The sequence below is a fragment of the Cnephaeus nilssonii genome, assembly GCF_951640355.1.
Source record: "Cnephaeus nilssonii genome assembly, chromosome: 8".
NCBI lineage: Eukaryota > Metazoa > Chordata > Mammalia > Chiroptera > Vespertilionidae > Cnephaeus > Cnephaeus nilssonii.
This window is the reverse complement of record NC_137079.1, coordinates 48,466,453-48,493,912: the sequence shown is the minus strand read 5'-3', so window position 1 is coordinate 48,493,912 and position 27,460 is coordinate 48,466,453.

The window sequence follows — 27,460 nt, the reverse complement described above, 5'->3', positions numbered from 1 at the left end:
TCAGTAATTACATGGGCCCTTAGAAATGAAAGAAGAAGGCAAAGGAGAGGTCAGAAAGAGGCCAGATAGATTCAAAGAGAGTGGAATCCATTCCTGACTTTGAAAATGTGGGATGGCTCTGGAAAAAGGGAACAACTTTCACTCAGCTGAAAGACAGAAAGGAAATGGGACCTCAATGCTATAACTACAAGGAACTGAATTCTACCAATTACCAGAATGAGTACAGACATTGGTTCTCCCTTGTCAGAAAGGATCACGTCTTGCCCACAGCTTGGTTTCAGCCCAATTAGTTGCATATTAGACTTCTGATCTACCGAAATGTAAATTAATAAAATTAATGTTGTTCAATCTGCTAAATTTCTGATAATTTTTATGGCAGCAATAGAAAATTAATACATAGATCTTACCAACACTCAATTTACTTACTAATGATTCAAAATATATGGGTAAGAACTAGGCATAGATGAAGTGTTCCTGGATGGAGGGCACTGAATCTGTCAGATTCAGCTCCCTCCAAAATTGTCCCTTTCTCCAAGTTTTGGTTACATTTGTATATCAGATTAACAGATGGGTTTTGAAGAACATATATGCAAATTATATACTTAGAGAAATTTTAGGTCTTGGGCTCCTCAGTGCTATAACTTATTAGTTACCTAGCAGAAAATGCATGTATTTTTAAAATTTGGGTTGTTTACATTGTAGATACAAAGACATAATTTTTAATATTTACTCTGTTTTAAGTATAACAGTTAAATTTTGCTTCATACATATATTGAAGTACTTTCCTTATTTTTTGTTGTTTTTAAAATTTTAAATATGTATTCTTTGTGGACCTTATTTATTTATTTGCTTATTTATTTATTTTAGAGAGAGAGGAAGGGAAAAGAAATGAGAGAGAGAAACATTAATGCAAGAGAGAAACATCAATGTGAGAAGAAACATCTGATCCGTTGCCTCCCACACACATCCCGCACCACAACTGGGGATCAAATCTGGAACCTGGGCATGTGCCCTGACCAGAAATCAAACCAGAGACCTTTTGGTGCATGGGATGCTGCTCAACCAACTCAGCCACACCAGCCGGGCATTTTGTTCGGCTTTTTAGAACTCTCTATATAAGAAGGGACTGTGATTCTTGAAATTGTATTTGAAATCAAATAGAGTTGTCTATATTTGGTATTGCTTTTTAGTCAGCAGATATTTTTTACACTGAAGTATTTAGATGGATAACTATGTTATATTTAGGAAACCACTGGTAAATTATTGACTTTGACCTTACCTTCCTATACATTAAAAGGTATAATGCCTAGTTGAGTTTACAGAAAGAGAAATGTTTTAACATAATAATGTCCTATAGGAGAACAGAGCAAAAAGAGATGATGATATTTAGCAGAAATATAATGAGATACCTATTTAAAAAAATTAGGACAATACATTTAGTTAGTTTCAATTAATTATTGTAAATGAACCTAGATTTGTGGGAAATAGATACTTAGAGAAATGAAAATAATCCTGATACCAAAATCTATCCTAGCTTTATATGCTGCATAGCGATTTTTTAAAATATATTTTATTGATTTTTTACAGAGAGGAAGGGAGAGGGATAGAGAATTAGAAACATTGATGAGAGAGAAAAATCGATCAGCTGCCTCCTGCACACCCCCTACTGGGGATGTGCCCACAACCAAGGTAGATGCCCTTGACTGGAATCGACCTGGGACCCTTCAGTCTGCAGGCCGATGCTCTATCCACTGAGCCAATCTGGTTAGGGCTGCATAGCAATTTATCATACACAGAATGGTTTAAAACTACCACCATTTATTATCTCAGTGTCCAGGTCACAAGAACAAACATCTAGCTGGGTTTTCTGCTCAAAGTTTCATAAGACTGCAATCAAAGTGTAGGCCATGTTGTATTCTCATCAGGAGACTCAGCTAGAGAAATATTTGCTTTTAAGCTCTATCAGGTTGGTGGGAGAATTGATTCTCCTATTGATGTGGAATTTATGACAGTTTGCTTCTTAAAAGCTGGTAACAGGTTTGCTGCAGCAAGTCAAAGACTAATGGATCCACTTATAAAGTGCTTGCCTGAATAGGTCAGACCCATGTAGAATAATCTCCTTTTCTATTTACTTAAAATAAATTGATGAGGTATGAATCACATCTTCAAAATCCCTTTACCTTTGTATATAACATAACCTTATCATGGCAGTACTGTCCCATCATCTTTGCCAAATATAGGTTTTCCGGTTCTCAAGTTGAGGGTATTATAGAAGAGCAGGTCATTTCTTTGAAATGTGTTTCTTTTCATTCATTTTTTTATAATCTTACAAGGGAATTGATATATTATTTTTCATAAAGCTCTCACTTTTAAAATTTCTACCGGTCCTGTAACTAAATCATGGATTTTGATTTTCTTAATACTTGTTTATCTTCTTCTTCTTAAATTAATCTTGCCAGATATTGTCTGTTTAAATAGCATTTCCAAAATTCTGCTTGGTTCTAGATAACTTTTTATTGCATCTACATTTTTTTCAGTTAATTAATTTATACTACTATTCATCTTACTTCCTATTTTGTTTTTATATGCTGGTTTGAACTTCTTCTAAACACTGGAGTAAAATATTTGAACTTTTTCTTTTAACAAAAATTGTACTGAGCTATAATTTACCCATGATAAAATTTGGTCTTTTTATTTTTTTAATCCTCACCTGAGGATATTTTCCCATTGATTTTTAGAGACAGTGGACGAGAGAGGTAAAGAAAGAGAGAAACATCAATGTGAGAGAAACACATCAATTGGTTGCCTCCTGCATGCACCCCGACCAGGTCCCCTGCCGGGGAGGAGCCTGCAACAGAGATACATGCCCTTGACTGGAATTGAACCCGGGACCCTTCAGTTCACAGGCTGACACTCTATCCACTGAGCCAAACTGGCTAGGGCAAATTTGGTCTTTGTAAATAGAATTCTATAAATTTTGACAGATACATATAGTCATGAAACCACTAACAAGTTCAGATAATAGAATGTTTTCATCTCCCAAATTTAGATGTGTTTCCTTCACTGCAAGTTATTTATCACAGTGGTAATTTTATATCTATTTGATGAACCTACACAATGAATATCTATATTCTTAAGTAAACATACAGATTTCAAATAGCTCACTTTTATTATAGTGTTTTTTGTTTGTTTGTTTTCTTTGAGAGAGATAGGAGAAGAGAGATAAAGAGAGAGAAAGACATCCATGTGAGAGAAAAATGTCCATTGACTGCCTCCTGCAAATACACATCCCATACACAGACTGAACCTGCAACCAGGGCATGTGCCCTGACTGGGAATCAAACTGGCAACCTTTCAATGCATGAAACAAGATGCTCAACCAACTGAGCCATACTAGCCAGGACATCTGTTTTCTGTTCTTGATGCTTAGTAGCAATTCAGCAAATTTTGTCAAATAAGTCATATGCGTGACTCAAGATATTTTGTACAAAAGCTGTGATATGTAACATAATTACATTGTTAGGTTTTTCCAAATCCTTTATTTTACCCTAAAACAGATGAAGAGTAGATCACATATTTGTCAGGAAATAACACAAAAAGTAAATTAGGGAAATTAGAAATTTTTTTTATTTTTTATTTATTTTATTTTATTTTAAAAAATATATATTTTATTGATTTTTTTACAGAGAGGAAGGGAGAGAGAGTTAGAAACATCATTGAAAGAGAAACATCAATCAGCTGCCTCCTGCACACCCCCTACTGGGGATGTGCCCGCATCCAAGGTACATGCCCTTGACCGGAATCGAACCTGGGACCCTTGAGTCTGCAGGCCAACGCTCTATCCACTGAGCCAAGCTGGTTAGGACGGGAAATTAGAAATTTTATCTCCTTTGTTTTATTTTACATTCTGTTTGCTTTTAAGATTAAGTATATTTTCTCTAGACTTTAATAAGTAAGGACACTACTTTGAAGAATAAATAAATTACTAGTTGGGGCAGATAATATCTGAGACTTTTCTTTTAATTACATGTATAAACTGATCCAAAACTTCCTCACTATTGTAGTTAGGCATCTGATGGACATTTTAATGAATTTCTGTTGAAAAATATAATATGATCAATTATTTCTAATTGTCAAATTCAAATAGGTATTCCATATTGGTAACGTTGGGCCCATTGATTATAATCCAGGATAATTTCATTATATCAATATCCTTAATATAACCATATCTGCAAGTCCCTTTTTCCATGTAAGGTAACATATTCCCAGGTTTCAAGATTAGATGTATATATCTTTGTGGGGAGGAGTGGGAAATATTCAATCTACCAAGGTGTGCTCTCTCTCAAATACTCATATTAATTTCATACTCAAAATACAGTTACCCCAAGGTTTCCAGAAGTCTCAACCTATTACAGAATGAACTCAATTCCAAAATCTCATATATATATATATATATATATATATATATATATTTGTTGATAGTATTACAGAAGTCTCCCATTTCTTCTCTTTTTTATCCCTTCCACTAGCCTTTGCTCCCTCTCCTTCCTTCCATCATCACATTATCTTCTCTCTCTGCCTCTAACTCTACTACCCTTGTTTTGTAAGGATAATTATGATTATATGGTGCCCACCTGGATAATCTGGCTCATCTCCCAACCTCAATATCTTTAAAATAATCACATCTGCAAAGTCATTTTGCTGTAGAAGATAACCATTTTACAGGTTTGAGGATTAGGATATATATAACTTGGGACAGAGGAGACATTATTCATCCTAAAACACCACATTTTAAGTATGATGCATTTATTAAGAGAAATAATGACATAAGATATTATTCATTATATATGTAAATTAAATGATAATCATTTATATAATCTAGAGGCCTGGTGCACGAATTCATGCACAGGTGGGGTCCCTAGGCCTGGCCAGTGATCAGGGCCAATCAGGGGTAGACTGATCAGGGCCAGGCCTATCAGGCTTGCCAGCTGGGGGGAAGAATGGGTGGAAGGGCCATGGGAGGTTGGACACAAGCCCCTGAGGATGGAGCTGGTCCTTGGGCCCCCCTGGGAAAGGGGCTGTGTCTGGAGCCACCCATCCCTGGTTTTCTGTCCCAGCCTGGGGCCCGAAGGCCCTGGCGGAGTTGGGAGAGGAGGAGATGGTCACTGGGCTGGGTGTGGAAGGAACAGACACTGGATGCTGATGCCACACTGGTGCCTCGCCACCACGCGGTTCCCTGCCTTCCCCCCTCCTCCTTCCCGCTCATAGCGACTGGTCGACTGGTTGTTCTGGTCATTCAGTCGTAATGGTCACTTAGGCTTTTATATCCTATCTAATAAAAGAGTAATATGCAAATTGACCATCACTCCAACACACAAGATGGCTGCCCCCATGTGGTCAAAGATCCTGCCCCCATGCGGACACAAGATGGCCAGCAGGGGAGGGCAGTTGGGAGGGACCAGGCCTGAAAGGAAGGGCAGTTGGGGGCGATCAAGCCTGCAGGGGAGGGCAGTTAGGGGTGACCAGGCCAGCAGAAGAGGGAAGTTGGGGGCAACCAGGACTGCAGGGAATGGCAGTTGGGGGGGACCCAGGCCTGTAGGGGAGAGCAGTTGGGGGGGGGGGGGACCAGGCCTGCAGGGGAGAGCAGTTGGGGGGGACCAGGCCTTCAGTGTAGGGCAGTTAGGGGTGACCAGGCCTGCAGGGGAGGGCAGTTGGGGGCAATCAGGCTGGCAGGGGAGCAGTTAGGCATCAATCAACCTGGCAAGGGAGTGGTTAGGGGGGGATCAGGCTGGCAGGCAGAAGCAGTTAGGGGCAATCAGGAAGGCAGGCAGGCGAGCAGTTGGGAGCCAGCAGTCCTGGATTGTGAGAGGGATGTCCGACTGCCCATTTAGGCCCCGATCCCACCTGGATCAGGTCTAAACAGGCAGTCGGACATCCCTCGAGGGGTCCCAGATTGGAGAGGGTGCAGGCTAGGCTAAGGAACACCCCCCCCCCCCGTGCACGAATTTTGTGCACCGGGCCTCTAGTATATAGATAAGGATTATGATTACCAAGTGATAAATATACATCTAATTATATTCTCTACAAATCTTCTTGATGTTAAATAGATCAAATTGCATTGTTTTCCAGAAATAAATGCAATTTATTTTTCCCAGATGTTCCAGGTGTTGTCCAATGAAAGTTCTATAGATATTATGGTCATAAAAAAGTCCTAATTTGAGAAGGATTGCTAATTCTTATTTACAGAATGAAGGGAACACATTATTTCACAAGCTATAAACATCAATTTTGATTGCTTAAAAAATGCTTTAACTCATTTTTGTCAAGCTATTAGATATTGTGCCTATTGTAATTATCATTTTGTAGTTTGCTATGCATAGTCTTATTATTTTAGTTGTAAAACTATTTGTATGCTTCCCATTTGATTAGTTAATAAATTTACATTTTTCTAGAATTTAAACACGTTTCTTAGTGACAATGCTGTAATTATACTGATGATCATTTTCAAAGCTCTGTGAAAGCAACTTGCTTTAAATAATTAAAAAAAGTGACTTTCTGTCCATGAACTAATTAATCCCTTTATCACCTCAGCATGTCTCTTGATGTTTCATTAATATTCCTGTTATTGATTAAAAGCATAGAGCACAGCTTATCAACTACATTCACTGATTCAGCTATATAACAAAGAACCAAGATTTCTGTTAAATAATATTTTTTAGGGTTGCAATTGCAATGAAACAGTAGAAACGTCTACAGCCCAATTGTTCACAATACTAAATTAATGTTAAAAATTGTTATGTGATGAGGACATCTTTAATAGTGTAAACAAAAAAAAAAGTTTAAAAGAGTGTTAAGTGAATTTGAAAAAAATGGAGGTGATCAACATAAATCTTTTTAAATTATTGATATATATAAAGTAGCACTGAAACTTTTCTTGTGGAAATAGAGTTTAATTCAAATGCTACAGCACAACTTTCAAGATATCCAGTTTCTTCACTGAAGAGTGGTAGGAGATTTACTTTCACTGGAGAATATTAAGGAACTGAGATATTTCAGAAGAGAGAATCCCCTTGCTCTATGCTTCCTATTTGTGTTCTTTTGTTTTTTTTTGGCTATTAAATTTGAAAGTATTTTAAATGGAAGGGAAAAAAGATGCAATAGTTACTGATGGGAAATATTTTAGGCATCTAATTCATACTGAGTTTAGTGAGTATAATAAATACTTACTTGTTGTCTATAACAACTTAATAAAAAAAGAAATGATCAGTGAAAGGATTTCAAGCAATATGTCAGAAGGATGCTGGAGATATTATGACACAGTTTGGGGAGATTCCTAGTAACCAATATAAATAAAAACCTAAGTGACCGTTATGACCAGAAGACCGGACGACCGGACAACCGGCCGGTAGTTATGATGCACACTGACCACCTGGGGGAAGACACTTAACTCAGGAGCTGCCCCCTGGTGGTCAGTGCGCTCCCACAGCCAACCTCCTGTGGCCACCCAACCTCCTATGGCACCTCCCCCTGGCCAGCTGGCCCCCATTGGATCCAATAAGGACTGAGCGAGATGGCCCCAATTGGCCCCAATTGCCGGCCAGGGTGGGGGTCCTCACTCATGCACAAACTCGTGCACTGGGCCTCTAGTTATAAATAAAACCATATGGCTGACTGTCTATTTGGTGCATGATTTGCCTTGCAATGTCTGCACGTGTGCTGACATTTTAAAAATTCTATTTGCATTACTCTTTTGTTGGCACATCATTAACCAAGATTATTGATGAAAGTATTGTACTATGACCTCTCTACATAGTAACTGATGGAATTATTTTTTAAATGTGCTCATTTGTGTAGAAAAGAATTAAAAAATTTTTTTAAATTAATCTTTATTGTTCAGATTATTACAATTGTTCCTCTTTTTCCCCCCATAGCTCCCCTCCACCCGGTTCCCACCCCAACCTCTGCCCTTACCTCACCCTCACTGTCCTCATCCATAGGTGTACGATTTTTGTCCAGTCTCTTCAATCACCCCCCACATCCCTTTCCACCTGAGAATTTTCAGTCCACTCCCTTTTCATGTCCCTGATTCTATTATATTCACCAGTTTTTTCTGTTCATTAGATTTTTAATTCATTTGATTTTTATATTCACTTGTTGATACATATGTATTTGTTGTTCATAATTTTTATCTTTACCTTTTTCTTCTTGTTCCTCTTCTTAAAGAATACCTCTCAGCATTTCATATAATACTGGTTTGGTGTTGATGAACTCCTTTAGCTTTTTCTTATCTGTGAAGCTCTTTATCTGACCTTCAATTCTGAATGATAGCTTTGCTGGGTAGAGTAATCTTGGTTGTAGGTTCTTGCTACTCATCACTTTGAATATTTCTTGCCACTCCCGACTGGCCTGCATAGTTTCTGTTGAGAAATCAGCTGACAATCGTATGGGTGCTCCCTTGTAGGTAACTAACTGTTTTTCTCTTGCTGCTTTTAATATTCTCTCTTTGTCTTTTGCTCTTGGCATTTTAATTATGATATGTCTTGGTGTGGTCCTCTTTGGATTCCTTTTGTTTGGGGTTCTCTGTGCTTCCTGGACTTGTAAGTCTATTTTTTTCACCAGGTGGGGGAAGTTTTCAGTCATTATTTCTTCAAATAGGTTTTCAGTATCTTGCTCTCTCTCTTCTCCTGGAAGCCCCATTATTCTGATGTTGGTATGCTTGAAGTTGGCCCAGAGGCCTCTTACACTATCTTCAAATTTTAGGATTCTTTTTTCTTTTTGTTTTTCCAGTTGAGTGTTTATTGCTTCTTTGTATTTCAAATCTTTGACTTGATTCTTGCGTTCCTCTAGTCTGCTGTTGGGTCTCTGTATAATATTTTTTATTTCAGTCAGTGTATGTTTAATTTCTAGTTGGTCCTTTTTCATATCCTCAAGGGTCTCGCTAAATTTATCGGCCTTTCCTAGGAAATTCTTGAAAAACCTTATAACCGTGGTTTTGAACTCTATATCCAGTCATTTGTTTCTCCATTTCTTTCGCTTGTGATCTGTTTCTTTGTCTCACATTTTCACTGCTTCCCTGAGTTGGTAGGGTAGCTTTGTGTGCTAGGTGTCCTATATGGCCCAGTAGGTCGGCCTCCCCAGTTACCTGAGGTGGACACTCTTGGTGCACCCCTTTGTGGACTGTGTGTACAGCCTTGTTGTAGTTAAGTCTTGATTGTTGTTGGTATCACTGGGAGGAATTGACCTCCAGGCCACTTGGCTGTGAGGATCAGCTGTGTCTATGCTGGGAGAACTTCTGTGCTGGCAGTCTTCTCTTCACGCATTCACGTGCGTGTGCCTCCAGACCTCTGCCTTTTGTGGGTCCCCTGAGTTTCCGCCTGACAGTCCAGATTTCCCCAGTATAAGCCTGGGTCCCCAGGGTCTCTCTTGGAACTGGGGTTCAGCACAGTCAGGAGTTTTTGTCTCTTTCATGCTAGAGAAAGCTAGCCAGGCACTCAGCCGCCTGCGCGCATGTCTCCGTACCTCAGCCTTTTGCAGCTCCTCTGATTCTCCGTGTGCTTTCTTCTTTCCTTCTAGTTGTAGAATTTCCACTCAGCCAACTTTCCTATGGTTCTGGATGATGTTCGTTTTGTCTTTTAGTTGTAGTTTTGAAATTGTTGTGTGAGGCAGCAGTTTAGGTGTTTACCTATGCTGCCATCTTGGTTTCTCTAGAAAAGAAATTTAAATAAATTTAACATTTATTATATTAAATAAATTTAAATAAAAAATCCCTTAATAAAAGAAATTGCCTTTGATTTTTTAAAAAAGTTCATAAGTAAATTCTGTAAAAAAGGATGGTTTTTATCTTATGTTTCTAACCCATACAAATAACATAGAGAAATATTTGATTTTCTGAATTTAGAATAATAAATGCTAAATTTTATACTTCACAGTGTCTTGGTGAAGATGCAAAAATTGATTAAAAATTAAAATTAATTTATTTTTCAAAACTAAATGCGTTTAGATTTTTTTTTAATTTATAAACATTTTAAGAAGTTTTCAAATGAGTTTTTGGTTACATTATAGTATTTATACTTTTAAGTTATTAAAGCTGAAGACTATTTAAAATATATGAATAATATAGAACTGGTGTTCATATATTCAGAAATTTTTATTTGAAAAAGTTTTTTCTAAGAAGCAGAAAAAATAATTTCAAAATCTATATGTAATCACAATAGACTTTGAGTAGTCAAAGCAATATTAAACAAGAAAAACAGAGTTAGAGGAATCTCATTTCCTTATATCAAATTATGTCACAAAGCTATTGTAATCAAAACAGTATGGTACTAAACACATAGATCAATGAAACACAATAGAGAGCTCAGAAAGAATCCCAAGTACATAAGGTCCATTAACTTAAACAAAGGACCAAGTAAACACAATAGGGAAAGAATAGTCTTCAATTACTAGTGTTGAGAAAACTGGATATACACATGAAAAATAATAAAACTGGAACTTTATTTTACACCAGACACAAAAATCTAGTAAAGCCCTGGCCAACGTTCTCAGTGGTTAGAATGTTGGCTTGTGCATGGAAGGGTTGTAGGTTTGATTCCTGGACAAGATACATGGGTGGTAGGTATGATCCCGGCCTGGTTAAGACACATGCAGAAGGCAACCAATTGATGTGTCTCTCTTCTTTCTCTCTCTCTCTCTCCTCCTTATTTTCCTTCCACTCTTTCTAAAAAAATCAATGAAAAATATATCCATAGGTGAGAATTCACACAAACACAGACATACACAATCTAGTAAAAGTTGATTAACAAATGAAGCTATACCTAGAAGAAAATGCTGGGAGAAAGCTCCTTGCCATGGCCTGAGCAATGACTGATATGACACCAACAACTCAACAAAGGCAAAAGTAATACTAAATGGGGCTACATTTAACTAAAAATCTTCTGCAAAGTAAACAAAACAATCAACTAAATAAAAAGATAACCTATGGACTGGGAGAAAATATTTGAAAACCATACAGGGTAGGCCAAAAGTAGGTTTACAGTTGTTCAAATGGAAAATAATAGAATCTATACTCATAAAAGCCTAGGTGACCCTCGTGCCTTCACATCATCCATCACAAGATGGCCGCTCCATGTCATCACAAGATGGCCACCCCCACATTGTCACAAAATGGCCACCACAAGATGGCTACCCCCACATTGTCACAGATGGCTGGCAGGGGAGGGCAGTTGGGGGAGACCAGGCCTGCAAGGGAGGGCAGTTGGGAGGGACCAGGCCTGCATGGGAGGGCAGTTAGGGGCAACCAGGCCGACAGGGAAGGGCAGTTGGGGGTGATCAGGCCAGCAGAGGAGGGCAGTTGGGGGCAATCAGGCCAGCAGGGGAGCGGTTATGGGGAAATCAGGCAGGCAGGCAGGCATGTGGTTAGGAGCCAGCAGTCCCAGATTGTGAAAGGGATGTCCCAGATTGGAGAGGGTGCAGGCTCAGCTGAGGGACACCACCCCCCACCCCCCAGTGCACAAATTTCGTGAACCGGGCCTCTAATAATTAATAAACAATAATACAAAGGTAAACTCTGTGTTTCACATATTCACAACTGTGAATCTACTTTTGCCCCAACCCATATCTGTGAAAATGGCTTAATATACAAAAAATATAAAGAAACACATACAATTTAGTAGTGAAAAAACAACAAAAAACAAACAACTCTCCCCTTCCCTCCCCCCCCCACAAAGAACCTGATTATGACATGGACAAAGAGACCTGAACAGATTTTTTTTTTCAATGAAAGCATATATAAATGGTCAACAAATTAATGAAAAGGTGATCAGCATCACTAATCATCAGAGAAATACTACTCAAAACCACCATAAGATATCACCTGTTATGATGATTATGGTCAAAAATACAAAAGATAACAAGTGTGGGCCAGGATGTGGAGAAAAGGGAACCTTTGTACACTGTTGGTGAGATTGTAAAATTGTGCAGCTGCTTTAAAAAACAGTGCGAAGATTCCTAAAAAGATTAAAAATAGAATTACCATCTAATCAAGCAATTCTTCTGGTTATTTATTCAAAGGAAATAAAATGAATACCTCCAACAGATATCTGACCTTCATGTTCCTCACAGCCTTGTTCACAATAGCCAAACTATTAAAATAACCTAAGTGTTCATCGACAGATAAATAGATAAAGAAATGTTCTGTCTAGATACAATAGTATATTATCGATAATAATAAAAGTATAATATGCAAATAGACCAGATGACTGAACAGCAGAATGACTGTCTGGATGGCCTTCAGGACGACCACACTATGACACACACTGGCACCAGGCATGCCAAAGTGGGTGCAAAACAATTGGTTGGGGGGCCCGTCATCGCCCCAAGATCGCCCCGGAGAGGGAGGCCCAGGCCACCCTCTGTGGGGTGATTGATCGGGGGGCTCTGTAGAACTGAGGAACTGGGGGTGTGTGGTGGTGGATGTGGGCAGTGCCAGGCCAAGGCAGGTGCTGGCAGGGCACGAAGGCTACCCTTGCATGAATTTCATGCATCGGGCCTCTACTTTATCCATAAGAAGATCCTGCCATTTGTAACAACAATGATGAACACTGAGGACATTATGCTAAGAGAAATAAGCCAGACACAGAAAGAAAAACAACTTTCTCATCTCATATCTAGAATCTACAATTATCGAATACACAGAATCTCAGTGTAGAATGGCGGTAAACAGGGAAGAAAAGTAGGGAGAAAGAAAAGATGTTGGTCAAAGAGTAAAATTTCAGTTGTGTAGGCTGAATAAGTCTAGAGACCTAATGTAGAGCATGATGATTATCATCAGTAATGTGACTTGAATACTGGAAATCTGCCAAGAGAAAAGATTCCAAGTGCTCTCACCACACACACACACACACACACACACACACACACGCACGCACACACACACACACACACACACACACACACACAAGCAGTAACTATGTGAAGTGATGTGCACACTTTAAATATATGTATTTTTAATTTTAAAAAGACCCACTACTTTGCAAAAGTTATCATTCTAATTAAACATTTTGACTATATTGTGGATTCCTATTCTGAAGAAATCAGTTATTTACATGTATTTTAAAATTTATCATAAGTAAACAGATAATATATGTTTGTAGGGATAAAAACTGTTTGTTTTAATTTTTCTGATATTTTTAATACTACTATTATCCTGTCCTCGATTTTACTCATTTCTGAAGATATATAAAAGATATAAATAGGTTATCTAATGAAATGTTAAAAAAACAAAACTATTTGATGAAACTCTTAGTTTTCTTAACATCTAATAATATGGAGGTAGAAAATAAAATTTAAAAGTAATCTGTCTTAGGCCACAAATCATGGAAGAAAAAAATCAGAGTACACCAGCAACTTTGACGAGATCGGGCGCGTTCAGGGTGGTATGGCCGTAGACCACCAGCAACTTTGAGAGTAGGAGAAAATGGCAGAGGAAGTAGGAAAAAAAATGTATAACTGTATGACTTTTAAATATATTTTAAATTATAGCTTCATATTTCTAGAATATTCAAAGAACTAAAGTAATCTTACCTTATAATAGAGAAACATGCAAATTGACCGCACCTCTGCTATGCCCACGATTGGGCCGGCAGGAGGCTGGGGGCGGGACTCTGGGTGGCATATCTGCTGTTGAGAAGTTCAAGATGGCGGTGCCCAGTGGCCGGGCCCATGCCGCCGCTCCCGGGGGTGCCTGGGGCGATCGGCACCCCGGGGGGCGTGGCCGGGCCCATGCCACCGCTCCCCGGGGTGCCTGGGGCGATTGGCACCCTGGGGGGGCGTGGCCGGACCCATGCCGCCACTGCCGGGGGTGCCTGGGGCGATCGTCCACCTGGGAGGGCGTGGCCCTGCCCCTCCCGGGGGTCCCGGGGGGCGATCGGCCACCCGGGGGGGCGTGGCCGGCCCCTCCCGCCCCTCCCGCCCCTCCCGGGGGTCCTGGAGGCGATCGGCCACCTGGGGGGGGCGTGGCCCGGCCCCTCCCGCCGCTCCCGGGGGTCCCAGGGGCCGAGGCTTTCCGGGCCTTGGGCACCAGCGGGGAGCCTGCACGGATCGCAGGAAACCACTGGGGGTCGGCTCCTGCGATCCTTAGCAAGGATGTTGGGTGCAGCCGAGCCCAAGGCCACCGCCCGGGGCCAAGCCCCGACCCTGAAAAAGGCAGAAGGCGGTGGCCACAGCCAAGGCCTGGGTCCCTGGTGCCGGCAGAAAACTGGTGCAGGCAGCCAGGTGAATGAACGTCTATTGCACGAATCTTCGTGCAAACGGGCTACTAGTATTAAATAATCATGGATTCTACACCTTCAATTTTTTATGAGTAAAACTTATCTAAAGACACAAGCAATACTTAAAAAATGTTAATAATACCAAAAATAGTAAAAAGAAATCTTATAAGTATTTAAATAAATTAAAAAAATTAAAATATCTATTCACAAATATTTAGAAAATTAAAAAAATACACATTCCCAGAGACACTTTTTGATTCAATGGGAAAATAAAAGTGGTTTTAACATAATTTTGAAAATACCGATCATGAGAAAAGTACACAGAAAAATCTGTATGATTGGCCAAATCTGTATTTGTGTATCAGAATAATACAAAGCTAGGAAAATCTCTGGGCAAGTGGAATGGGGAATCTGAGGCAAGAAAATTAAGGACAGTTTGGGCAGCTTGCAGCTAGCTTGTGAATTGTAAGACCTTATCTTCCCCACTCAAAGACACTTGAGAGCAAATGCTTTATACCCTCCTCCCTAACCAGAAAATACATAGCTTAAATCACCCTGGCCTGGGAAAATAGAGAACAAAGAACCAATTAATGCCGGTTGTGAAGCTAGACCCAAGGACAGGTGAAGTTGGAGAACAAATAACAAAATCCCTATTATTGCCAGACAGACCTAAGATTGAAATAAAACAGTAAAACAGACCAAAGAATAATCCAGAACTCCCCTATACACTCATTTTGATGCATCAGCATATTAAAAAGTGCACCTAGAAAGCTCATGAATTTTCTACTGAAAACCTCCCTTAAGATTCGCAACTGCAAAAAAAAAAAAAAAAAAGAAAAAGAAAGAAAGAAAGAAAGAAAGAAAGAAAGAAAGAAAGAAAGAAAGAAAGAAAGAAAAAAATAAAAAAAGGATAAAAAGCCCAGAAAACAAAACCCAGTGTGGACTCACTTGCGACCCTGCTAGCGGTTCTCAACCTGTGGGTCGCGACCCACAGGTTGAGACCCGCTGCTGTAGAGCCTAAGACCATCAGAAAACACAGATATTTACATTACAATTCATTAGCAGTAGCAAAATTACAGTTATGAAGTAGCAATGAAAATAATTTTATGGTTGGGGGTCACCACAACATGAGGAACTGTATTAAAGGGTCGCGGCATTAGAAAGGTTGAGAACCACTGCTAGAGGATGCCCATGCCTCTTTCCAGGGGTGAGCTTTTTTTTTTTTTAAATATATTTTATTGATTTTTTACAGAGAGGAAGGGAGAGGGATAGAGAGTTAGAAACATCGATGAGAGAGAACGATCTATCAGCTGCCTCCTGCACACCCCCTACTGGGGATGTGCTTCCAACTAAGGTACATGCCCTTGAATGGAATCGAAACGGGGACCCTTCAGTCCGCAGGCCGACGCTCTATCCACTGAGCCAAACCGGCTAGGGCAAGGGGTGAACTTCTTATTTCCAAGGGTCCCTAAGAGACTTGCAGCCTGGGGAGCGGTGGGCAGTGGTAGCATGGTAGCTCCACCAGGGGTCACCCCCCTCCCCCATCCTGTCTCCGAGGCCCCCTTCTATCTGACTTCCCAGTGAGCTAAAGCAGCCCCACCTTGGCTCACTTCTTTCCTGTAACATTTCTAAAGCGCCAAAGCAGAGCACCATGTAGGCGCTACCTTGTTGTTACTTTTACTCTAATTTCTTCCTCTGATTCATTGTCCCCAGTATTAATAAACATCCTCTCAAACCCATCAGGACTCCTGTTTGGAAATCTTTCCCACACCCACACACACCAGGTCAGCCTGAGGCAGACCAGCTCTGGGTTGGCCCCTGTCCTGCAACACTTGGAGGATAGCACATTGCTTTATAATTCCATTAATAAAAATAAATACTAAAAAATGCACTAATCATTTCACTCACAATGCTTAAAGTTATAATAGCAAAAAGGAAATCTAGGAAAAGAAGAACAATGAATGCAGACAAAAATCAGAAAAAAATAAAGAAATTCATAAATGAGAAGACATATAGGAGAATATGACTCTTCTTTTAATTGAATAGACTTCATGCTAATATTAAGAATTTTTTTCAAAATAATACAAAAAAACCTTCCATTGAGTAATTGCAATATGATGCTATGCAGTGGGGAATGAGATTCCCAGAAAAGATATTTCCATTTTTCCATAGCTGGCCCACAGATCTGATTTTGAAATTTGATAGGATATCAATAGGGTGTGTCAGAATTTCTCTACTTTCTTCCTGAGGTAGGTCATTGTTATTTCTGGCAAGGGAATTTTCTTTTTAACTCTTGCGAACTTTTCTGATTCGCTCATTTTGTACTACAGCCAAAACAACCATCTGTATTCCTTTGATGATATACTTTGCTCTAATTCCTACTTTCAATTGCAGTGTTTCATGTTATCATTGGTCTTTTGTGTTTATTAATATGTGGTGGTAGACATGAACTCTCCTTATGCTATTGCTGTTGTCCAGAAAAACCTACATTGTGGATCTAGTAAGATTACTTATATAATTTAGGGAAAAGGGGATTCTGTCCTTGAAATAATATAACCAGACCTCTTAGAACTCATCCTCAAATCCATAGATACTCAGGTTCCATTAATGCTCAAATCTCGTTCCTGTCATCTCCAAACTACGTCCCGATGCATCCTCATTTTTCTATCGCCACAATGTCTTTATTGTTTAGGTGAGTGCACTGGCCTCCTGTCTGGTTTCCCTGTTTTCTTTCTCCAGCCTCTCCATTTAGCAGGTGGAAGAATCCTTTTTTAAAAAAACCAAAGTATGCTATTCCCAGTTTAAAGTCAATGAGTTCTCATTCTACTTAGAAAGCAATGAAAGCCTTTTCCCAGAACCTATCAGTCCTGACAAGATCTAGCCCACTTTGCTGATTTCATCTCTTAGAAACTCCCTAACACCTTCACTCTCTTATGATCACAATAGCTTTTGGCAATTCCAAGAACACACATGCCACATTCTCCCTGTTTCAAAGCCTTTGCATTTATTATTTGTTCTTTCCCGCTGCCACCTGGCATGCCTGGCCCTGAGCATCCTGCAGGTCTCAGCTGAAATGTCATCCCTTCCGGAAGCCATTCTCCTTGTTATTCTGTATCACAGAATCACAACATTGTCTTCATAGCACTTAAATACTCTATATTTATTTGAGTCATTTGTTGTATTATTTTCTGTTTCCTACACTAAAGTATAATTCCTCTATGGCAAGTATCCATCTGTGCTGCTCATTATATTACCCAGAGTGAGGAGCACTAAGTCTAGTTTACATAATGTTGAATAAAGAAGAGCAAAATGAAGAGATGTTAAGCATTTCCTTGGTACTTTACAATATATGTTATATTATAAAATATATATCTCTTTCTTATATAAAAGGAGATCAGCCATTAGGAAAGAAACAATTTAGAAACATTTTGAATCTGGGGCAGAACTCTAGAGGCAGAGAAACAAAATTAGCTAAAAATGAAAAGCGAACAATTTTATCCTTTCTTATTTGGGTGCAATAAATCTATTCTGTTGGCATTTATGACCTAGCACTGTTTGAAAATGATTGTATTTCTTACAATATCAAACGTTTTAATAAAAGTTGTTTACTAGGAGACTTATGTAGATGTTAGATAGGAAATAAATAACAAAGGCTTCCATGCTAAGCGAAATAAGCCAGTCGGAGAAAGATAAATATCACATGATCTCATGCGTATGTGGGATATAATGATCAACATAATTTGAGGAACAAGAATAGATCCAGAGACAAATGGCAGGGGAGGGGGCAGTTAGAGATAAATCAAAGGACTTGTATGCATGCATATTAGCATAACCAATGGACACAGACACTGGGGTGGTGGGGGCTTGCCGGGGTGGGAATGGCTGGGGCGGGGGGTCAATTGGGGAAAAGGAAGATATATGTAAAACTTTAGACAATAAAAAATAACAAAGGTTTCCAATGTTTTTATGACCAATATTATAGTCACTCAACAAATATTAGTTAGTAAAAGTGAATTTTTTAAATACCATAGTTAAACATAAACCTGATTTCATTATTCTACTATTTAATACTGTTTAATAAATTGAGATTGAGTAATAACCAAACTCCTTTGATAGTGTTGACTATCACATAATATTTGAACTCTGGTTACCTATTTTTTTCTTTTTTAAACAAATCTTTATTGTTCAAAGTATTACGTATGTCCCTTTTTAACCCCATTGTCCTCTCCCTCCTCTCCCCCTAAGCCTTCACCACCCTATTGTCTGTTTATGGATTATGCATATAGGAATATGAGTTCATTGGTTGATCTCTTCTCCCCATCCACCCTGCCCTGCCTTCCCTCTGAGATTTGACAAGCTGTTCGATGTTTCTGTGTCTCTGGGTCTATTTTAGTTTACCAGTTTATGTTGTTCATTGGATTCCACATATGAGTGAGATCATGTGATACTTATCTTTCCATGACTGGCTTATTTCACTTAGCATAATGCTCTCTAGGTCCATTCATGCTGTTGCAAATGGTGAGAGTTCTTTCTTGTCTGTTTATTTGCCCCACAAAGACATCTTTTATATTAACTACTATGTCCATTTGTACTGTGCCATGTGCAAGCTGTCTGCTCATGATTCAAGATTCATATGTGTAACCTGCCTTGTCCAACTTTCTTATAAATATTTAGGTGAAGTAAGCCCTGCTCCCTTTGAACCTTCAATTGCATTTTGAATTTCTCTCTAGTTTTACTATCCCAGGGCATTCTTATTTTTCATATTTCTCTTTCTTGTAATATGTTAAGCCAAAACAGAGACCAAGTTATTGTTATCCTTGCACAATACTTAAAATAAGCTTGTGTTGCAGAACAGGTTTTAGTCTCCAAATATTGACTTGGCTTGAATTGAAAACTAGCTTCTGTGCAAATAGAGGAGTTAGCACCACTAAGAAGTTGGAGTGAAGGAGGGAAAAATTCCCCAAATGTTCAACACCCTAGTTAAGTTAAAATCCAACTCAGCCTTCAAAAACCCTAGTTGTTTCTGTGTTTCTCTCCTCGTGATTTTTAATATGTCTACAATCCCAAGAAGAATAGCATGGCAGACACAGGTTTTTGATGAAGCCCCTTCACATGTTGGCAGTGTTGTGCTCCCCAGAGGGTTACACAGACACCATCAGCCTGGAATGGCCATTTTGGCCTGCAAAACGCCACACTCTCTGTATTGCTTTAAATCCTTCCAGATACACTAATTGGTTTTCACTTGGAGGCAGTACTGACTTAGTTGAAAATGCACTATCTGATTTGTTTTGTTTTGCTGTTCTGGCTTGATAATTTATTTATTGTCTGCTTTATCTTCAGATATAAATATTTAATCAACTTAACTTATAAATATGTCAATTTAAAACCAATATCTATACCCAAAGTTTTTTTACTACAAATTTAATAAGTCAATAAATGTGTAGAATATTGGCACAGTCATGAGTCATTATGGACAATAAAGGTAATTAGTTAATGCAAACTTAAAATATCCTCCACATATCATAGCTTGAATGTATATTTCAAACGTTTAAAGTATGTTGCATCTAAAAAATTATAGGTAATAATAACAATGTAAATTTTAAGATGAATAAAATATCAAAAACTCATGAGTCATTTTGTTTTCAAAGTACATAGAAAAATTTTAGATAGACAATTTAGTTCATTAAACATGAATTTAAAATATAAAATCATAATGCTGTGTTTAAATATATCGTGTGTTACTTTATTTTCTAAAAAATGTTTATGACTAGAATAAAGCAGTGAGGAAAAATAGAAAATTTCTACCCTGATGAATTATTCTTGGAGGCATTTATTTATAATTTAATAATTTATTTGAAAACTTATTATGTTTATTAATTTCTGGATTTTCATATGGTTAATATTATATTCTCTTTCAAACAATTATGTTTTAATTTCATGCGGCAATTAAAAAATGAAATATAGAACACATATATTTTCTAGTCTGAATATAAATAATCTTAAGAGTAATATACTAGGTATATCCTCATCTTCCCTTTAGTTTTTCCATTAAAAGTGCTGTATTTTAATTGAATTAGTGGCAAAAAGCATTACTTATTTTTTAGGAATATATCTCTGTTTTGTACTTAATTAGCAGGAGGAATATTCCTCTTAAAAGCAACATTTAGAATGCTCCTGTTTATAGCAGAGGATAATTTTTAAACATCCTCTTTAGTTTCTATATTTTCCTGTTTTCTCCATCACCTTTACTATGGCATGATTCTCTTATTTGGAACAATTTATTGTTCTTCAAAATTTGAACCGCTTTCCTCACAAATGATGATGATGACAAGTGATCTCTAACTAATCCAGAGATGTATATTTATCATGAATGCAAATTCTCTCATGATTTTTATTTCAAAAGGATCTATGCAGACTTTATTTACATTAACCGAGTGTTAACCTTTAGCTATTAATTTAATTTACTGACATCAAACCATTTTCTCAGAGCTCCAAAACTTTAAAACTATAGTCATTTATACCTCTCTCCATCTTATGCTGGCTGATAGAGTTCATTGAATTAAAGAGTCAAATATTTTTAAATAAAAATCTAGCAGTTTAGATCATTCAAAAGTTTTGTTGAACTGAAAGCTTTTTAAATTTATTTTCAAATATGTTTTTTGATATTTTAAAGTAATACACACCTCTTGGATTTTTCTTCTGTTTAGATTAAAATGAGCTATTTCAAGAAAGGATCAGCCAAAACCAGTTTGGCTCAGTGGATAGAGCGTCGGCCTGCGGACTGAAAGGTCCCAGGTTCGATTCCGGTCAAGGGCATGTACCTTGGTTGTGGGCACATCCCCAGTAGGGGGTGTGCAGGAGGCAGCTGATGGATATTTCTCTCTCATCGATGTTTCTAACTCTCTATCCCTCTCCCTTCCTCTCTGTAAAAAAATCAATAAAATATATATGTATAAAAAAGAAAGGATCAAATGAAGAAAAACTTTACAAATCTTTATGATATAATAAAAAAGTAAACATTGACAGATATTAAATTTATAAAATGAGTAGTTAAAAAATAAGGCAGGTTACAATATGACATTTTATTTTTATCTTGAAGTTTTCTATCAAGTAGGCAATATAATAAAGAGGTAATATGCAAATTGACCCTCACACCCTCACAAAATGGCTGCCTAAAACCAGGCTGGCAAGGGGTTTAGTGAGGGACGACCAAACGACTGAACAAGCAGGCTACGTGGGGTGACCAGGCCAGCAGGGGGGCTGTGAGGGGCGACCAGGTCGGCAGGGGCAGCAGTTGGAGGTGACCAGGCCAGCAAGGGGGGCAGTTGGGGTGACCAGGCAGGCAGTGGGGGGCAGTTAGGGGTGATCAGGTCGGCATGCAGAGGCAGTGATGGGCTATCAGGTTGGCAGGAGGGGCAGTTAGGGGCAACCAGGCAAACAGGCAGGTTAGCTATTAGGAGTCAGCAGTCCAGGATTGTGAGAGGGATGTCTGGTTATCTCCCAAGGGTCCCAGATTGGAGAGGGTGCAGGCTGTGCTGAGGGAGAACCCTCCCCCCTGTGCACAAATTTCGTGCACTAGTCCTCCAGTAGATAATAAGGGAATGGAATAACAGGCAGTAGTGTACAAGGACCTGGGAATGATGAGTACTAGATTAAAAACAGACCTCTGATCCTCCATTTATGTATGATGCCTTTACTGTTAATATTTAGAAGGGGAAATTATTACCTAAATTATCTAAGATTTAGTCTGGGTTTAAATGAGAAGAAAAAATAGCTCTGGCTGATTTGGCTCAGTGGATAGAGCATCAACCTGAAGGGTCCCAGGTTCGATTCCGGTCAAGGGCATGTACCTGGTTGCAACAAGCTAGATCAATGCCCAGGTCAGGGCTCATGCAGGAGACACCCAATTGATGTGTCTCTCCCACACAAATGTTTCTCTGTAACTGCCCCACTAATTTATACTCTCTCTAAAAATCAATGGAAAAAATAGCCTCAGATGAGGATTTACAGAGAGAGAGAGAGAGAGAGAGAAGAAAAAAATAGATTACAATAGTAGTTGTTTAGTCTTTGAAGCAAAAAATCTTAAGAGAATCTCATTGTATTTTAAAAGTATTGTATTAGTACCTTTAATATTCTTTGATTCACAGGTGATTTTTATTTCCCATAACTTATCAAAGCAAGGTTTGCAAGCAGTGGATATAAAAGAACACTCCACTGATAAAATGATTTAATGGAATGTAGTGTATGTAAATTCATTATCCTATATTGATATAATAAACTTTCTGAGATAATAAGTATTTACAAAATAAGCATGTTTTTCTTTTTTTAACATCTACTTAGAATAATACAAATTAAAATTATTTAATCTATATTATTTTTATTTTTTTTAGGAAACAAAATATGTTTACTAAGTTTACAGTTATTTACTCAAGGTACTTACGTAGGATAAAAACCTCGAAGTAATTATTAAATTATCTTGTTACATAGGGTCCAGCACTCAATTAATCTGTTAAGCATATTAGCTCTACTTTCAAATACATCACAAATCTTAACACATAGCATGAGGTTATAGATAGCATGTTTCTCTTAAGATGTTTTATATTCAAACTAGAAAATAAAATCTCTTTTTTATTGAATTAAAAAAACTATATTGCATATTCACATTGTAATTATCTGAAAGAGAATATAATATTAATCATATACAAAATCTAGAAAAATTCCATCTTATTGTTAAAATCACCTTTACTTCTCTCACAGACTATAGCAATAACTTTATAACTGTTCTCACTGCTACTAATTTTTCCCACAACTCTTTTCCCTTGCTTCAAATGATTTGTGAATAAAGCTACAATAATACAGAAAATAATAATAATTCCTATGCATTCCTTGAAACCTATAGAACTATATATCATAAACAGTGAACATTACACAAATTAAAAGAAAATCAACCAATATATTAGGAAATCACAGAAGGAAATGTAGAAAATGACAAATGAATCTAACTGCTTTACAAATGTGTGAAGTAATCTCATCAAAATAGGTGGGAGAAAGAAGAAAAGAATTGATTTAGGTAACTTTGGAAAAAAACATTTTTTTAAAAAATATATTTTATTTATTTTTTACAGAGAGGAAGAGAGAGGGATAGAGAGTTAGAAACATCGATGAGAGAGAAACATCGATCAGCTGCCTCTTGCACACCCCCTACTGGGGATGTGCCTACAACCAAGGTACATGCCCTTGACCGGAATCGAACCCGGGACCTTTGAGTCTGCAGGCCGACGCTCTATCCACTGAGCCAAACCAGTTTCAGCGGAAAAAAACATTTTGACAGACTACTGTAAAGTTAAAAACCAAAAGAACAACCTTACTAATAAAAGCCTAAGTGGTCGTCACGCCGTGATGCCCTCATGCAGTCACAAGATGGCTGTGTGCACAGTGGGTGCGAGCGCAGGTGGGTGGGGCTGGGCTTGACACTGCGTGTGTGGCACAGAGCCTGCCTGGGAGTCTCAGCTCCTCCCAGCTCTGTGCATGGAGCTGGGAGGAGGCGGGTCCCCTGGCTCCACAAGGTGAGGCTTGCTTCGTGGGTTCCGCCTCTGCACAGGGAGGCCTGCCTGGGGGTCCCGCCTCCTCCCGGCTCCATGCAACAAGGCCTTCCTGGGGGTCTTGGGGGTCCTGTTTCCTGGCCCCAGTCTCAGGGAGGGCTGCTGCTGAGAGCCTGCAAAGTAAGCGGCCTGGCGGAATGCTGCCCAGAGGCCCTCCTGACCCTTTATAAAAAACAAAGACAAATTCACTCCCCACGGCCCGATCCCCTCCCAGTAGCAGCCTGTGGGGTCTCAGCCTGGGAGGGGCTTGCACCTCCATGGCGTGATTGCCTGCCAGCAGCAGTAGCCTGGGCTGGGGTCTCAGCCTGGCAGGGGTGCGCTCCCCCATGGCACGGTCCCCTGCCAGTGGCGGCAGCCTGGGGTCTCAACCACTGAGTCACACCAGCCAGGCAGATATGGAGGAATCTTAAATGTTTCTTTTTTAAAAAAATATATTTTACTGATTTTTTACAGAGAGGAAGGGAAAAGCATAGAGGGCTAGAAACATCTATGAGAGAGAAACATCGATCAGCTGCCTCCTGCACACTCCCCACTGGGTATGTGCCCCCAACCAAGGTACATGCTCTTGACCGGAATCAAACCTGATACCCTTGAGTCTGCAGGCTGATGCTCCATCCACCTAGCCAAACCAGTTAGGGCTGTCCAATATGTTAAAGAAAAAACCCTATCTACTAAAGAGGGAATATGCAAGGGAGGGCATTTGGGGGTGACCAGGTTGTCAGGGGAGGGCAGTTTGGAATGATAGAGCTGGCAGGGGAGCAGTTAGGCATTGAACAGGCTGGCAGGGGAATGGTTAGGGGTTATCAGGCTGGCAGGCAGAAGCGGTTAGGGGCAATCAGGCAGGCAGGCGAGCAGTTGGGAGCCAGCAGTCCTGTATTGTGAAAGGGATGCCCGACTGCCTGTTTAGGCCTGATCCCACAGGCAGTCAGACATCCCCCGAGGTGTCCTAGATTGGAGAGGGTGAAGGTTGGGCTGAGGGACAACCCCCGCCCCCAGTGCACGAATTTTGTGCACCAAGCCTCTAGTAAAGACTATAATTGATTAAGTTGTTTCTCACTGAAATAGAGGTTAGCAATTCTCAAATTGCTTTACATGAATATTGGAATTACACAAATAAATAAATGGTTGATAATGCGAACCAAGTTTTGTATTGTCTGAGAGAGAAGTTATGATACAGTGAAGAAACCCTATGATACTTGGTTACCTAATAAAGGTACTGGATTATGGATGGAGCTATCACTGTAAAATTATGTTTATATTGATACAAATATAAATAGACAGAAATAGAAAGATTTATAACTATCTTTGTATATACATGGAACTATAACAATACAGTAGTAATTGCTACAGGCAATATCCACTGGTAAATGCTAATATCAGTAGGCAAAGCTTTAAGGAAAAACAGGATATTTACACAGGCAAAATGTATCACCCCAAAATATTCATTTAATACTGGAGTGGTATTTATACACTCAAAATGCATTGATACTTTTCCTCCAGAGATGTGGAGTCCAATTATATTCCCTTTTACCATGGTCTGGACTTAGTGATTTGCTTCTATTAACTATATATAATACTAACTATAGTATTAAAAGGGGAGAAATTCTGGTGGAGAAACCCAACACCAGCTTATCCATGTAATCAAGGTTATCATCACCAGTAGTAAGTAATGCTGATAGATGGCATTTCTCTCCATATGATCCCATAAGAACAACATGTTATTTCTCTGGTATTCTTCCCCAAATCAATAAACCCAGTCCAATCATGATAAAATATCAAACAAACCCAAACTAAGGAACATTTCATGTAATACCTAAGCAGTCATGTACATCAAGAGAAGACTAAGAACTGTTATCAGACTGAAGAAAACTTAGGAGACATGAAGTTGAATTGGAAACTTGAACAGAAAAGGACAGAAGTGGAAAAAGTATTGAATCTTAAGTAATCATTGAATTACATTGCAGCTATGTTTATTTCTTAATTTTTTTTCAACGTAGCACTGTTATATAAGACTAGAGGCCCAGTGCATGAAATTTGTGCACTCGGGGTGGGAGCCCCCCAGCCTAGCCTGTGACCTCTCACAGTGTGGGAGCCCTGCAATCGATTGCCCCAAAGAGGTAGGCCGCACGTGTGGGGCCGCGAGAACCCCGGCAGAAGCCGCATGGGGCTGCCGCTGGGGCCCCGCCTCAACGGCGTGCGAGCTGGGCCACTGGAACCCCACCTCTGATGTGCATGCAGCCATCTTGTGACGGCATGAGGGCATAACGGAGTGATGGTGTGAGGACCACCCAAGCTTTTATTAGTAAGATGTTATTAGGAGAAACTGGGTGAAGGATATATAGAAGTTTCTCAACTATATAACTTTTTGGTAGATCAAATACAAAATTAAAATAATATTAGTAATAATAATAATGCTGTCTTTGAAAACTGCCCCATTACATACATAATAACTTCCAAACTCTCTATTTTGGACCATGTAGCCTTAGCGTTTCTGGCCCTGGTATTATCAAATTTATATCCTTACCTTTCTTACACTAGTTGCAAGGACTTTCTTGCATAGAAATTTCTTGAATAGAAATTATCTGCTGAGTTCTCTGCCTTATGACAACATCTATATATTTTCTTCCCTATCCCTTCAGCATAGTTTCTTGTTTTTATTTTTTTTTTTAAATTTATCTTTATTGTTGAAAGTATTACAAATGTTTCTCCCCCCCCCCTTTTTTTCCTGGCAAATCTCTTTTAAGTGATAAAATTACAAATGAACCAACTGAACTTTAAAAATCAATTGAACTTTTTACATATCAATATTCAATTACCCTTCCTAAGTTGTCATTTGCACCCAAAAATTATTATATAATCAATTTAATTAAAATATTTTTAAATTTTAATGTTAAATATGTGTTTGTGATAGCTTACAAACTTAATTCAGAACATGATTGAACTGAATGATTATATGTGCCTTTTTAAACAATTTAAAACTTTACTCAAGTAGCTTATTTAAAATAGGTTTTAATATTTTAATTGATGAAAGGTAGCTCAGTCTATGGCAGCTCTTTATTTTACAGATGAAAAAAACAGATTCCCAAGGAGAGCTTATGGCAGGAATGGATAATATATCACAGGCAGTTTGCAGGAGTCTCAGGGCTTATGTTTAGCTCTCTTGATTGTCAAGATAGTTTATGATTCACAGGTTTCCTGTTTCTTTTAAATATCATCTTCTTTATAAGTATGAGCTATACATTATGCAAATTTTGCATTTGGGGACTAAGGCATGAAAAAGTATTGACAAAGGAAAAGCCATAGGAGGTCACATTTCACAAGAAAGTAGAACTAACCTATGTCAGGCACATTTTTTTATTGAGATAAATGAATATGAATACTTAATTTCTAAGCAAAGAAATTTAACTGAAGTAAGATAATCTATTTCCATGAAGAACACTTAAGGATATTTATGAGATATTAGAAATGGTAAAATCGATAACTAAGTATATGACAAAAACTTAGTATTGATTGAACACAGAAGTAATGACTGCTTCTTTCAAATATTAATAACTTCTTAAATTGCACATTAAAATCCCATCACATGAATTT